Here is a 16,170-nt window from a genome sequence, read left to right as displayed (position 1 = left end):
GTGGGGATATTTGAGAGTGCTCCAAATAAACATATATTTAGTAGCAATATCCTCCCAATATGTAAATTATTTAGTTGTAATTGTCCTATTTTAAGTTGTAATCGTTTATATTAAATAAGTGCGAAGACAAAAGGCGAAAACGACGATTTGAAGACGCAAATGACCAAAAAGCTCAAATGTACAAGATACAATCCAAGTGGTTCAATTTATTGATGAGAAACATCTAAAAATGACAAAAGTACAAGTTGCGGAACGCAAAGTACAAGATATTAAATTATACGAAAGGACGTTCAAAAATCCGAAACCGGGACCTGAGCCAACTATCAACGCCCGACGCAAGGGACCAAAAATTACAAGTCTACTATGCACAAGAATATTATATAATATTTAAATAATTATATAAATTATTTATATATTTTATATTATATTAAATAGTGTCGGCAGACTAAAAAACAAATGAATGTGAGCTGGTGCCAGACACCATGCGATCGCATGGCCAGAAGGCACATATCCCATGCGATCGCATGGCCCGAAAAAGTTGGTCAGGTTCTATTAATAGCCAGCTTATTCGACGAATAAAAAACATAATAATAATAAAACTCCTCTAATAATATATATATATATATATATATATATATATATATATATATATATATATATATATATATATATATATATATATATATATTATAGTATAGGGTAGTTTTATATTAGATTAGTTTGGGTTATGTAAAAGTTATTTTACGGGTTTTAAAAGTCAAAGTTCTGTCTGTGTAAAGCTACGCGATAAATACTCAATGTAAGTTATGTTCTCCTTTTTAAATTAATGTCTTGTAACTAAGTTATTATTATGCTTATTTAAGCCGAAGTAATCATGATGTTGGGCTAAAAATATTAAAATTGGCTAATTGGGCTTTGTACCATAATTGGGGTTTAGACAAAAGAACGACACTTGTGGAAATTAGACTATGGGCTATTAATGGGCTTTATATTTGTTTAACTAAATGATAGTTTGTTAATTTTAATATAAAGATTTACAATTGGATGTCCCTATAAATAACCATATACACTCAATCGGACACGATGGGCGGGATATTTATATGTACGAATAATCGTTCATTTAACCGGACACGGGAATGGATTAATAGTCACTAGAATTATTAAAACAGGGGTGAAATTATGTACAAGGACACTTGGAATAATTGATAACAAAGTATTAAAACCTTGGGTTACACGTAGTCGATAACCTGGTGTAATTATTAAACAAAGTATTAAAACCTTGTTACAGTTTAAGTCCCTAATTAGTTGGAATATTTGACTTCGGGTATAAGGATAATTTGACGAGGACACTCGCACTTTATATTTATGACTGATGGACTGTTATGGACAAAACCAGACGGACATATTGAATAATCCAGGACAAAGAACAATTAACCCATGGGAATAAAATAAAATCAACACGTCAAACATCATGATTACGGAAGTTTAAATAAGTATAATTCCTTTATTTTCATATTTAATTGCACTTCTAATTATCACATTTTTAATTATCGCAATTTTATTTCATCGCACTTTTATTTATTGCAATTTCATTATCGTTATTTATTTTACGCTTTAAATTAAGTCTTTTATTTATTTAATATTTTACATTAGGTTTTAACTGCGACTAAAGTTTTAAAATCGACAAACCGGTCATTAAACGGTAAACCCCCTTTTATATATTATTATATATAATTATAAATATTTTGTACAAATATAGTTAATTAAAATATAGTGTACAATAAGTCCGCTCCCTGTGGAACGAACCGGATTTACTAAAAACTATACTACTCTACGATTGGGTACACTGCCTATAGTATTGTAGCAAGGTTTAGGTATATCCCATCTGTAAATAAATAATTAAAACTTGTGTAATTTGTAACGTATTTCGTATTAAAAATATTTAGTATTTCGTACCCCAACTCGCACACATCAATTACTCAACCCGAATAATTAATTAAATGATCGTAAAAGATGTCGTATAAACGTCACTAAATAGGACATACATAATCATTTAATAATTATTAGATTAACTAATTTGAAGATAGGTTTGACAGATTCAAATGAGTTGTCATTCGATTAGACAATACCCCCCATCTATTAATAGTCCATAGTCTAATGTCCACAAGTGTCGGTCTTTTGTCCAAACCTGAATTATGGTACAAAATCCAATAACCCCAACTTAATATTTAGCCCAACATCACAATTACTTCGGCTCAAATAAGCATAATAATAACTTAGTTACGAGACATTAATTTAAAAAGGAAGAACATAGCTTAGAGTGATTATTTATCGCGTAGCGTTACACGGACAGAGTTTCGACTTAAAGCCCGTAAAACATTTCTTACAATAACCTTATTATTATTATTAATCTTAAATTAAACTTAATTATAAATATAAATATAAATATAAATACATATAGAGAGATTGAGGTTGGAAAAGGGGTGCATTTCATCGTCTGAATTCGTTGGCTTTTATAGGCAATTCTTGAGACTGACTGCTCCGCGAGTGCGGTACTTTTGTGCGTTATAGCTCTGCGAGTGCGGAGCTTCGGATTCCAGCTCACCAAATTGAGTTAAACGTGGGCTGCTGAATATTATAATATATAATATAATAATTTATAATATAATAATATATAATTTTATATAATTATATATATATTATATTATATTCTTGTGCATAGTTGACTTGTACTTTTAGCTCTGTTGACTCGCGCGTTAATGCTAGGTTCATGTCTCGGTTTCGGATTTTCGAACGTCCTTTCGTACGCTTAGATATCTTGTACTTTGCGTTTCGCAACTTGTACTTTTGTAATTTTTAGACGTTTCTTATCAATAAATTGAATCACTTGGATAGTACTTTGTACTTTTTAGTTTTTTTGGTCATTTGCGTCTTCAAATCGTCATTTTCTTCTTTTGTCTTTGCACTTATTTATTTAAATGAATATTACATAAAAATAGAACAATAGTAACTAAAAATTTTACATATTGGGAGGATATTACGCCTAAATATATGTTCATTTGGAGTACTATCATCCACCAAAGTAAATATTGCACACTTCATGGCATCAAGAATGCAACATGCAGCTCAACATTCCCATATGTCGCTTCCATATGGTCTCTATCTGACCAAACTATTCGCATATGTTGGAATGACATCTCTATTTCACCATTCCATTCAAGTCTCTTCATATTCAATATGCAAAGCTTCAACCAAGTAGATTCAAGAACCTCCTCTTGAAAATCCACCCAACTTTTGTTCTCTTTCGACACAGGGACAAAACAGTGTAATTCATGGAAATATTCTAAAACTTGGTCGAAGATTGTCACGACTTGAGGACAAGGACAAGGTGAAATGTCCCGTTCATATTGATTATAAACGTTCCATATTAATTGATTTCGTTGCGAGGTTTTGACCTCTATATGAGACGTTTTTTAAAGACTGCATTCATTTTTAAAACAACCATAACCTTTATTTTATCAATAAAGGTTTTAAAAACATTACGTAGATTATCAAATAATGATAATCTAAAATATACTGTTTACACACGACCATTACATAATGGTTTACAATAGAAATATATTACATCGACATATATTTCTTGAATGCAGTTTTTACACAATATCATACAAACATGGACTCCAAATCTTGTCCTTATTTTAGTATGCAACAGCGGAAGCTCTTAGTATTCACCTGAGAATAACCATGCTTTAAACGTCAACAAAAATGTTGGTGAGTTATAGGTTTAACCTATATATATCAAATCGTAACAATAGACCACAAGATTTCATATTTCAATACACATCCCATACATAGAGATAAAAATCATTCATATGGTGAACACCTAGTAACCGACATTAACAAGATGCATATATAAGAATATCCCCATCATTCCGGGATACCCTTCGGATATGATATAAATTTCGAAGTACTAAAGCATCCGGTACTTTGGATGGGGTTTGTTAGGCCCAATAGATCTATCTTTAGGATTCGCGTCAATTAGGGTGTCTGTTCCCTAATTCTTAGATTACCAGACTTAATAAAAAGGGGCATATTCGATTTCGATAATTCAACCATAGAATGTAGTTTCATGTACTTGTGTCTATTTTGTAAATCATTTATAAAACCTGCATGTATTCTCATCCCAAAAATATTAGATTTTAAAAGTGGGACTATGACTCACTTTCACAGATATTTCCTTCCTCGAAAATAAGACTTGGCCACGGATCGATTCACGAACCTATACAAATATGTACATATAAATCAAAGTATGATCAAAATATAATTACAGCCATTTTTATTATGTTTTAAAGATTTGAGTGTATTAAGTCAGCTGTCCTCGTTAGTAACCTACAAGTAGTTGTCCACAGTTAGATGTACAGAAATAAATCGATATATATTATCTTGAATCAATCCACGACCCAGTGTATACATGTCTCGGGCTAAATCACAACTCAAAGTATATATATTTTTGGAATCAACCTCTACCCTGTATAGCTAACTCCAACATTACTGCATATAGAGTGTCTATGGTTGTTCCAAATAATATATATACATTGGTCGATATGATATGTCAAAACATTTGCATACATGTCTATGGTATCCCAAGATTACGTAATATATTAGAATACATGTATAATACAATATAAGTTAGCTAGGATATGATTTGTATAGATTTGTTAAACATTTCCGTAGCTAAAAAGATCAAAAATATCCAATCTTGTTTTACCCATAACTTCTTCATTTTAAATCCGTTTTGAGTGAATCAAATTGCTATGGTTTCATATTGAACTCTAATTTAAGAATCCACAAATAAAAAGTATAGGTTTATAGTCGGAAATTTAAGTTACATGCCAATTACTAAAGAGGTAGTCATTTTCGTCGAAAAAACGACATCTTGATGACCATTTTGAAAAACATACTTTCACTTTGAGTTTAACCAAGATTTTTGGATATAGTTTCATGTTCATATGAAAAATCATTTTCCCAGAAGAACAACTTTTAAATCAAAGTTTATCATAGTTTTTAATTATCCAAACCAAAACAGCCCCCGGTTTCACTACGACGGCGTATATCCGATTTTATGGTGTTCATCGTGTTTCCAGGTTTTAAATCATTAAGTTAGCATATCATATAGATATAGAACATGTGTTTAGTTGATTTTAAAAGTCAAGTTAGAAGGATTAACTTTTGTTTGCGAACAAGTTTAGAATTAACTAAACTATGTTCTAGTGATTACAAGTTTAAACCTTCGAATAAGATAGCTTTATATGTATGAATCGAATGATGTTATGAACATCATTACTACCTCAAGTTTTTTGGATAAAACTACTGGAAATGAGAAAAATGGATCTAGCTTCAAAGGATCCTTGGATGGCATGAAAGTTCTTGAAGCAGAATCATGACACGAAAACAGTTCAAGTAAGATTTTCACTCGAAATAAGATTGTTATAGTTGTAGAAATTGAATCAAAGTTTGAATATGAATATTACCTTGAATTAGAAAGATAACCTACTGTAAATAACAAAAGTTCCTTGATCTTAGATGATTACTTGGAATGGATTAGAAAGCTAGGAAGTAGACTTGCAAACTTGGAAGTATTCTTGATTTTTATGAAACTATACTTATGGAATTTATGAAGAACACTTAGAACTTGAAGATAGAACTTGAGAGAGATCAATTAGATGAAGAAAATTGAAGAATGAAAGTGTTTGTAGGTGTTTTTGGTCGTTGGTATATGGATTAGATATAAAGGATATGTAATTTTGTTTTCATGTAAATAAGTCATGAATGATTACTAATATTTTTGTAATTTTATGAGATATTTCATGCTAGTTGCCAAATGATGGTTCCCACATGTGTTAGGTAACTCACATGGGCTGCTAAGAGCTGATCATTGGAGTGTATATACCAATATTACATACATCTAAAAGCTGTGTATTGTACGAGTACGAATACGGGTGCATACGAGTAGAATTGTTGATGAAACTGAACGAGGATGTAATTGTAAGAATTTTTGTTAAGTAGAAGTACTTTGATATGTGTATTGAAGTCTTTTAAAATTGTAAGAATACATATCAAAACACAACATGTATATACATTCTAATTAGTCGTTAAGTCTTCGTTAGTCGTTACATGTAAGTGTTGTTTTGAAACCTTTAAGTTAACGATCTCAATTAATGTTGTTAACCCAATGTTTATTATATCAAATGAGATGTTAAATTATTATATTATCATGATATTATGATGTATGAATATCTCTTAATATGATATATACATTAAAATATCGTTACAACGATAATCGTTACATATAAGTCTCGTTTCGTAATTCTTGAGTTAGTAGTCTTGTTTTTACATATGTAGTTCATTGTTAACACACTTAATGATATATTTAAATATCATTTTATTATGTTAAATATAGTGTATCAATATCTTAATATGATACATATATATTTAGTAGACGTTATCATAACGATAATCGTTATATATATCATTTCGAGTTTCTTAACTTAGTAATCTCATTTCTTATGTATATCACACATTGTTAATATACTTAGTGAGATACTTACTTATCATAATCTCATGTCAAGCATATATATATATATATATGTCTATATATACCACAACATGTAGTTTTTACAATTTTGTAACGTTCGTGAATCGCCGGTCAACTTGGGTGATCAATTGTCTATATGAAACTTATTTCATTTAATCAAGTCTTAACAAGTTTGATTTCTTAACACATTAGAAACATTTAGTCATGTAAATATCAATCTCAATTAATATATATAAACATGGAAAAGTTCGGGTCACTACAGTACCTACCCGTTAAATAAATTTCGTCCCGAAATTTTAAGCTGTTGAAGGTGTTGACGAATCTTCTGGAAATAGATGCGGGTATTTCTTCTTCATCTGATCTTCATGCTCTCAGGTGAACTCGGGTCCTCTACGAGCATTCCATCGAACCTTAACAATCGGTATCTTGTTTTGCTTAAGTATCTTAACCTCACGATCCATTATTTAGACAGGTTCTTCAATGAATTGAAGTTTTTCATTGATTTGGATTTCGTCCAACGGAATAGTGAGATCTTCTTTAGCAAAACATTTCTTCAAATTCAAGACGTGGAAAGTGTTATATACAGCCGCGAGTTGTTGAGGTAGCTCCAGTTGGTAAGCTACTGGTCCGACACGATCTATAATCTTGAATGGTCCAATGTACCTTGGATTTAGTTTCCCCCGTTTACCAAATCGAATAACGCCTTTCCAAGGTGAAACCTTAAGCATGACCATTTCTCCAATTTCAAACTCTATATCTTTTCTTTTACTGTCCGCGTAGCTCTTTTGTCGACTCTGGGCGATTTTCAATCGTTGTTGAATTTGGATGATTTTCTCGGTAGTTTCTTGTATTATCTCTGGACCCGTAATCTGTCTATCCCCCACTTCATTCCAACAAATCAGAGACCTGCACTTTCTACCATAAAGTGCCTCAAACGGCACCATCTCAATACTAGAATGATAACTGTTGTTGTAGGAAAATTCTGCTAACAGTAGGTGTCGATCCCAACTGTTTCCGAAATCAATAACACATGCTCGTAGCATGTCTTCAAGCGTTTGTATCGTCCTTTCGCTCTGCCCATCAGTTTGTGGATGATATGCAGTACTCATGTCTAGACGAGTCCCCAATGCTTGTTGCAACGTCTGCCAGAACCTTGAAACAAATCTACCATCCCTATCAGAGATAATAGAGAAGGGTATTCCATGTCTGGAGACAACCTCCTTCAAATACAATCGTGCCAACTTCTCCATTTTGTCATCTTCTCTCATTGGCAGGAAGTGTGCTGACTTGGTGAGACGATCAACTATTACCCAAATACTATCATAACCACTTGCAGTCTTTGGCAATTTAGCAATGAAATCTATGGTAATATTTTCCCATTTCCATTCCGGGATTTCAGGTTGTTGTAGTAGACCTGATGGTTTCTGATGTTCAGCTTTGACCTTAGAACACGTCAAACATTCTCCTACGTATTTAGCAATATCGGCTTTCATACCCGACCACCAAAAGTGTTTCTTGAGATCTTTATACATCTTCCCCGCTCCGGGATGTATTGAATATCTGGTTTTATGTGCTTCTTTAAGTACCATTTCTCTCACATCTCCAAACCTTGGTACCCAAATTCTATCAGCCCTATATCGGGTTCCGTCTTCCCGAATATTAAGATGTTTCTCTGATCCTTTGGGTATCTCATTCTTCAACTTTTCTTCTTTTACAACCCCCTGTTGCACCTCCTTTATTTGAGTAGTAAGGTTAGTACGAATAATTATATTCATAGCTTTTACCCGTATAAGTTCTCTGTTCTTTCTACTCAAAGCGTCGGCTACCACATTCGCCTTCCCAGGGTGGTATCGAATCTCAAAATCATAATCATTCAACAGTTCAATCCACCTGCGTTGTCTCATATTCAGTTGCTTCTGATTAAATATATGTTGGAGACTTTTGTGGTCGGTATATATAATAATTTGACTCCATATAAATAATGCCTCCAAGTCTTTAATGCAAAAACAACAGCACCCAATTCCAAATCGTGAGTTGTATAATTTTGCTCGTGAATCTTCAATTGTCTAGACGAATAAGCAATCACCTTCGTTCGTTGCATTAATACACAACCAAGACCTTGCTTTGATGCGTCACAATAAATCACAAAATCATCATTCCCTTCAGGCAATGACAATATAGGTGCCGTAGTTAGCTTTTTTTTCAATAACTGAAACGCCTTCTCTTGTTCATCCTTCCATTCAAATTTCTTCCCTTTATGCGTTAATGCAGTCAAAGGTTTTGCTATTTTGGAGAAATCTTGGATGAATCTTCTGTAGTAACCAGCCAATCCTAAAAATTGACGTATATGCTTCGGAGTTTTTGGGGTTTCCCACTTTCCAATGGTTTCGATCTTTGCCGGGTCTACCTGGATACCTTCTTTGTTCACTATGTGACCGAGGAATTAAACTTCTTCCAACCAAAATGCACACTTTGAAAACTTAGCGTACAGTTTTTCTTTTCTCAATACTTCTAGCACTTTTCTCAAATGTTCTTCGTGCTCTTGATCATTCTTTGAGTAAATAAGTATGTCATCGATGAAAACAATAACAAACTTGTCAAGATATGGCTCATACACTCAGTTCATAAGGTCCATGAACACAGCTGGTGCGTTAGTCAATCCAAACGGCATAACCATAAACTCGTAATGACCATAACGCGTCCTAAAAGGATTTTTTTGGAATATCATCCTCCTTTACTCGCATTTGATGATATCCAGAAAATAAATCGATTTTCGAATAAACCGACGAGCCTTGTAGTTGATCAAATAAGTCGTCAATTCTCGACAGTGGATAACGATTTTTGATGGTAAGTTTATTCAACTCTCTGTAGTCAATACACAACCTAAATGTACCATCCTTCTTCTTGAAAAACAAAACAGGAGCTCCCCATGGTGATGTGCTTGGTCGAATGAAACCACGTTCTAATAGTTCTTGCAGTTAGCTTTGCAGTTCTTTCATCTCGCTGGGTGATGGTCTGTAAGGAGCACGAGCTATTGGTGCAGCTCTTGGTACAAGATCTATTTGAAATTCAACAGATCGATGTGGAGGTAGTCCCGGTAATTCTTTCGGAAATACATCGGGAAATTCTTTTGCGACAGGAACATCATTGATGCTCTTTTCTTCAGTTTGCACTTTCTCGACGTGTGCTAGAATAGCATAGCAACTTTTTCTTATTAGTTTTTGTGCCTTCAAATTACTAATAAGATGTAGCTTCGTGTTGCCCTTTTCTCCGTACACCATTAAGGGTTTTCCTTCTTCTTGTACAATAATAATTGCATTTTTGTAACATACGATCTCCGCTTTCACCTCTTTCAGCCAGTCCATGCCAATTATTACATCAAAACCCCCTAACTCTACTGGTATCAAATCAATCTTAAATATTTCGCTACCCAGTTTAATTTCTCAATTCCGGCATATATAATCTGCTGAAATTAATTTACCATTTGCTAATTCGAGTAAAAATTTACTATCCAACGGCGTCAATGGATAACTTAATTTAGCACAAAAATCTCTACTCATATAGCTTCTATCTGCACCCGAATCAAATAAAACGTAAGCAGATTTATTGTCAATAAGAAATGTACCCGTAACAAGCTCCGAGTCTTCCTGTGCCTCTGCCGCATTAATATTGAAAACTCTTCCGCGGCCTTGTCCATTCGTGTTCTCCTGGTTCGGGTAATTTCTAATAATGTGGCCAGGTTTTCCACATTTATAACAAACTACATTGGCATAACTTGCTCCGACACTACTTGCTTCGCCATTACTCGTTCTGACACCATTTGTTCCTTTCGTTCTGTTAACCACTGGTCCGTAGACCTCACACTTTACCGCGCTATGTCCATTTCTTTTACACTTGTTGCAAAATTTGGTGCAGAACCCCGAGTGATACTTTTTGCACCTTTGGCATAGCTGCTTCTGATTATTGTTGTTGTTGTGGTTGTTATTGTTGTTGGGATGATTGTTGTAGTTGTTGTTGTGCCGTTTGTTATAGTTGCGATTGATGTTGCGATTGTTGGGATATTTGTAATTGTTTTAGTGACTCTTATCACCGTTTTCCTCCCACTTTCTTTTGACTAGCTTCACGTTGGCCTCTTCGGCCGCCTGTTCTTTAATTCTTCCCTCAATCTGGTTCACTAGTTTGTGAGCAATTCTACATGTCTTTTGTATGGAGGTAGGCTCGTGTGAACTTATATCTTCTTGGATTCTCTCCGGTAACCCTTTCACAAACACGTCGATCTTCTCTTCCTCATCTTCGAACGCTCTCGAACACAATATGCACAATTCTGTGAATCGTCTTTCGTACGAAGTAATATCGAATCCTTGTGTTCATAACCCTCTAAGTTCTGACTTGAGCTTATTGACCTCAGTTCTGGGACGGTACTTCTCGTTCATCAAGTGCTTGGATGCTGACCATGGTAGTGCGTAAGCAGCATCTTGTCCCACTTGCTCTAGATAGGTATTCCACCATGTTAACGCAATACCTGTGAAGGTATGCGTAGCGTACTTCACTTTGTCTCCTTCAGCACACTTACTTATGGCAAACACCGATTCAACTTTCTTGGTCCACCATTTCAATCCGATTGGTCCTTCGATCCCATCAAATTTTGAAGGTTTGCAGGTAGTGAATTCCTTGTAGGAGCATCCTACACGATTTCTTGCACCGTTAGCTGTATTGCTAGATTCGGAGTTATTGTTGGTATGTAGCACGGCCTGTACTGCGGCTATGTTTGAAGCAAGAAAGGCACGAAATTCCTCTTTGCTCATATTCAAGGAGTGTCGAGTAGTCGGTGCCATTTCCTTCAAAATAGTCAAATGAAACAAGTTAATCATACAGAATATTAAGAGTAGTCAATAGTATCTCGTAGCATAATATGAACTCATTTATAAAAGCTTTTTCTTCATATTAGCGTTTTATAAGTTTAAATTCAGGTACTACCTACCCGTTAAGTTCATACTTAGTAGCTAATATACAATTCAACTACTACAATTCCATATGAAAAACTGATTATAATAATATATCACATACAAATATTCTTCAAACTTACAACTTCGCTATATTACATATAACATGAAATATAATACACTATGATACAGGACAGTTTTGAAGATAAATCTAGTTAATACGCAAGTTGTTCAACAAAGGAAATAAAGACACGTAATTCATAAGTCCAGAAACAAGTCATGCATTCTGGTTTTACTAAGACGACTTCCCATCCTTGGTCTTGTGGAAAATAACCGTTATGACCATTGGCTAGGCAACATGTTGTAATGTCGTCAAAAGGACGAGGGTTTCGTTATGTCCAACAGCCCCGTAATAATCTAAAAACCTTGTTTCTCACCCCAACTACTGAATCCGTCACTTGTGGAAAAGTTTTATTTAAAAGCTGCAATCCGATGTTCTTTTTCTCACTTTGGTAAGAAGCGAACATCACTAACCCGTAAGCATAACATGCTTCTTTATGTTGCATGTTAGAAGCTCTTTCTAATTCACGAAATCCTATGTTGGGATATGTTGAGTCAAAATAGGTTCTTAACCCGTAGCGTAAAATTGCATTTGGGTTCCCCGCATTTAACGCTTTAAAGAAAACACGGCGTAACTTAAAGTCTCCCCAATGTGATATACCCCACCTATCAAAGGAAAGCCTTTTATAAACTAAGGCATTTCTGGAAAGTCTTTCAAATGTTTGACAAGTTAATTTCGCCATAACTAAATGTGCTGATGAATTCTGACCGACTCTAGACAAGATTTCCTCAATCATATCCTCTGGTAGGTCTTCTAAAATATTCGATTGTCTACCCTTAACATCCATTTTGTTTTTATACTGTAAAATAGACAAGGATTAGATTCGTAATAATAAACAATACAAGCAATTTTTACATAGAACATAAAAGTACAAGCACACTACAATACATTTATTACACAACATGCTCACACCCCTCTAATCTGAATCACTGGTTTCTTCTTCTTCGGACTTGGTTCTTTTTCCTAATCTTCTAGGGACATATGATGTTCCTCTAATACGAGTCATCGTTTTCCACATTGGTTTAGAAAAACCTGGTGGTTTAGAGGTTCCCGGGTTATTGTCACGATATTGAAAATACGGGTATTGATGGTACATATAAAGTTCATCGGGGTCAGAATCAGATTTCTCTATTTTGATTCCTTTTCCCTTATTATTTTCTTTTGTCTCGTTAAATTGGGTCGGGGTAATTTCTATAACATCATCGGAATCCTCATCAGGATCCGATTCATCAAAAAATTGGTAATTTTCCCAATATTTTGCTTCTTTAGCGGAAACACCATTGACCATTATTAACTTTGGTCGATTGGTTGAGGATTTTCTTTTATTTGACCGGTTTTCTGTGGTTCCTACTATTCCCCCCTCCAGAACCTCTTCTTCTTCTTCTTCCGGTTCCTCTTCTTCTGGTTCCTCTTCTTCCGGTTCCTCTTCTTCCGGTTCCGTTTCCTCTTCTTCCGGTTCTTCGGGAACTTGTGAATCTTGCCAATATATATTCGACTCTTCGTTATTATTAGGTGAGTCAATGAGATTTGTGCTAGAGGTAGACATCTATCACACAACATCAAACATTTTAAGAGATTAATATATCACATAATATTTACATGTTAATAATATATAGTTTCCAATAAAAATGTTAAGCAATCATTTTTAAAGAAAACACGGTCGTAGTCCAGACTCACTAATGCATCCTAACAAACTCGATAAGACACACTAATGCAAATTTTCTGGTTCTCTAAGACCAACGCTCGAATACCAACTGAAATGTCCCGTTCATATTGATTATAAACGTTTCATATTAATTGATTTCGTTGCGAGGTTTTGACCTCTATATGAGACGTTTTTCAAAGACTGCATTCATTTTTAAAACTACCACAACCTTTATTTTATCAATAAAGGTTTTAAATACATTACGTAGATTATCAAATAATGATAATCTAAAATATACTGTTTATACACGACCATTACATAATGGTTTACAATAGAAATATATTACATCGACATATGTTTCTTGAATGCAGTTTTTACACAATATCATACAAACATGGACTCCAAATCTTGTCCTTATTTTAGTATGCAACAGCAGAAGCTCTTAGTATTCACCTGAGAATAAACATGCTTTAAACGTCAACAAAAATGTTGATGAGTTATAGGTTTAACCTATATATATCAAATCGTAACAATAGACCACAAGATTTCATATTTCAATACACATCCCATACATAGAGATAAAAATCATTCATATGGTGAACACCTGGTAACCGACATTAAAAAGATGCATATATAAGAATATCCCCATCATTCTGGATATGATATAAATTTCGAAGTACTAAAGCATCCGGTACTTTGGATGGGGTTTGTTAGGCCCAATAGACCTATCTTTAGGATTCGCGTCAATTAGGGTGTCTGTTCCCTAATTCTTATATTACCAGACATAATAAAAAGGGGCATATTCGATTTCAATAATTCAACCATAGAATGTAGTTTCACGTACTTGTGTCTATTTTGTAAATCATTTATAAAACCTGCATGTATTCTCATCCCAAAAATATTAGATTTTAAAAGTGGGACTATAACTCAGTTTCACAGATATTTCCTTCCTCGGAAATAAGACTTGGCCACGGATCGATTCACGAACCTATACAAATATGTACATATAAATCAAAGTATGATCAAAATATAATTACAACCATTTTTATTATGTTTTAAAGATTTGAGTGTATTAAGTCAGCTGTCCTCGTTAGTAACCTACAACTAGTTGTCCACAGTTAGATGTACAGAAATAAATCGATATATATTATCTTGAATCAATCCACGACCCAGTGTATACACGTCTCAGGCTAAATCACAACTCAAAGTATATATATTTTTGGAATTAACCTCAACCCTGTATAGCTAACTCCAACATTACTGCATATAGAGTGTCTATGGTTGTTCCAAATAATATATATACATGGGTCGATATGATATGTCAAAACATTTGCATACATGTCTATGGTATCCCAAGATTACATAATATATTAGAATACATGTATAATACAATATAAGTTATCTAGGATATGATTTGTAAAGATTTTTTAAACATTTCCCGTAGCTAAAAAGATAAAAAATATCCAATCTTGTTTTACCCATAACTTCTTCATTTTAAATCCGTTTTGAGTGAATAAAATTGCTATGGCTTCATATTGAACTCTAATTTAAGAATCTAAACATAAAGAGTATAGGTTTATAGTCAGAAATTTAAGTTACATGTCAATTACTAAAGAGGTAGTCATTTCCGTCGAAAGAACGACATCTTGATGACCATTTTGAAAAACATACATTCACTTTGAGTTTAACCAAGATTTTTGGATATAGTTTCATGTTCATATGAAAAATCATTTTCCTAGAAGAATAACTTTTAAATCAAAGTTTATCATAGTTTTTAATTATCCAAACCAAAACAGCCCCCGGTTTCACTACGACGGCGTATATCCGATTATATGGTGTTCATCGTGTTTCCAGGTTTTAAATCATTAAGTTAGCATATAATATAGATATAGAACATGTGTTTAGTTGATTTTAAAAGTCAAGTTAGAAGGATTAACTTTTGTTTGCGAACAAGTTTAGAATTAACTAAACTATGTTCTAGTGATTACAAGTTTAAACCTTCGAATAAGATAGTTTTATATGTATGAATCGAATGATGTTATGAACATCATTACTACGTTAAGTATTCTGAATAAAACTATTGGAAATGAGAAAAATGGATCTAGCTTCAAAGGATCCTTGGATGGCTTGAAAGTTTTTGAAGCAGAATCATGACACGAAAACAGTTCAAGTAAGATTTTCACTCGAAATAAGATTGTTATAGTTGTAAAAATTGAATAAAAGTTTGAATATGAATATTACCTTGAATTAGAAAGATAACCTACTGTAAATAACAAAAGTTCCTTGATCTTAGATGATTACTTGGAATGGATTAGAAAGCCTGGAAGTAGACTTGCAAACTTGGAAGTATTCTTGATTTTTATGAAACTATACTTATGGAATTTATGAAGAACACTTAGAACTTGAAGATGGAACTTGAGAGAGATCAATTAGATGAAGAAAATTGAAGAATGAAAGTGTTTGTAGGTGTTTTTGATCGTTGGTATATGGATTAGATATAAAGGATATGTAATTTTGTTTTCATGTAAATAAGTCATGAATGATTACTAATATTTTTGTAATTTTATGAGATATTTCATGCTAGTTGCCAAATGATGGTTCCTACATGTGTTAGGTAACTCACATGGACTGCTAAGAGCTGATCATTGGATTGTATATACCAATAGTACATACATCTAAAAGCTGTGTATTGTACGAGTACGAATACGGGTGCATACGAGTAGAATTGTTGATGAAACTGAACGAGGATGTAATTGTAAGCATTTTTGTTAAGTAGAAGTACTTTGATATGTGTATTTAAGTCTTTTAAAAGTGTAAGAATACATATCAAAACACAACATGTATATACATTCTAATGGAGTCGTTA

This window comes from Rutidosis leptorrhynchoides, chromosome 4 (assembly GCF_046630445.1).
Source record: "Rutidosis leptorrhynchoides isolate AG116_Rl617_1_P2 chromosome 4, CSIRO_AGI_Rlap_v1, whole genome shotgun sequence".
Taxonomy (NCBI): domain Eukaryota; kingdom Viridiplantae; phylum Streptophyta; class Magnoliopsida; order Asterales; family Asteraceae; genus Rutidosis; species Rutidosis leptorrhynchoides.
The sequence above is the reverse complement of the archived record's forward strand: the minus strand, read 5'-3'. Positions refer to the sequence as shown.